The sequence below is a fragment of the Triticum dicoccoides genome, chromosome 4A, assembly GCF_002162155.2.
Source record: "Triticum dicoccoides isolate Atlit2015 ecotype Zavitan chromosome 4A, WEW_v2.0, whole genome shotgun sequence".
In the NCBI taxonomy this organism is placed as follows: domain Eukaryota; kingdom Viridiplantae; phylum Streptophyta; class Magnoliopsida; order Poales; family Poaceae; genus Triticum; species Triticum dicoccoides.
In genome coordinates, this window is record NC_041386.1 from 722,210,853 (window position 1) to 722,211,681 (window position 829).

Sequence of the window (829 nt, forward strand, 5' to 3'; positions counted from 1 at the left end):
AGGATCAGAAAATATGATGGCACCCATGTGAACAAAGCAAGTTTCGTTAACAGATTCAACAAACAAAGCATGGCATTGACATAATTACGAAGGCACCTTCGTGAGCTCGATGCACTCACTACAGAGCACTTCATGATAAACTAAGCATACATCCATCAAGAAGACATGTCATAGAAGCTATACATGGCAAGAACAACATCATAGCATACACGGATCAACTACAACAACCTTGGCAAAATTGAATAACATGTAAACAATCTGCCAGGAAACATTTTGAAGCAAAAGTAGGGCACGAAAATAACATGCTAGACTACTCCATAATTGCAACCAGGACCATGGATGGATAGAGCATAACCATATTATCAAAACACCCTTACTGAAGTATCTCAAAATATGCATGGATCTCTCTGTAGCAACATGTTTACATGGCATGAAAATAATAGCAGAACAGGGACTAAAATCAGCAATATCACGAAGCCTAGTTTGCATGCTTGTGCTAGTCACCACATTGATCACAAAAATACATGGCAAGTACCTCTGCAAAGAAGACATGGCATATTTTAAAACACATTTAGGGATCAAGTCCATAGGATGCACACATCAATCATGGCAAAAATGACAAAAGTGCTCGTTCTGATAAGAATCTGAAACTAACATTACGAAGCACTCTTCCAACAGCATTTCGGGCATCAAGATGAACTCAAATGAAAATGATTCAATGAGATGAAATGATGTACTCTTCAAGGCGAATAATTCGGTATGCTACATGTCCAAAACGGAGCCACGGGTGCAAAGTAGTGATGCGATGAACATGCAACGAAAATTAAGA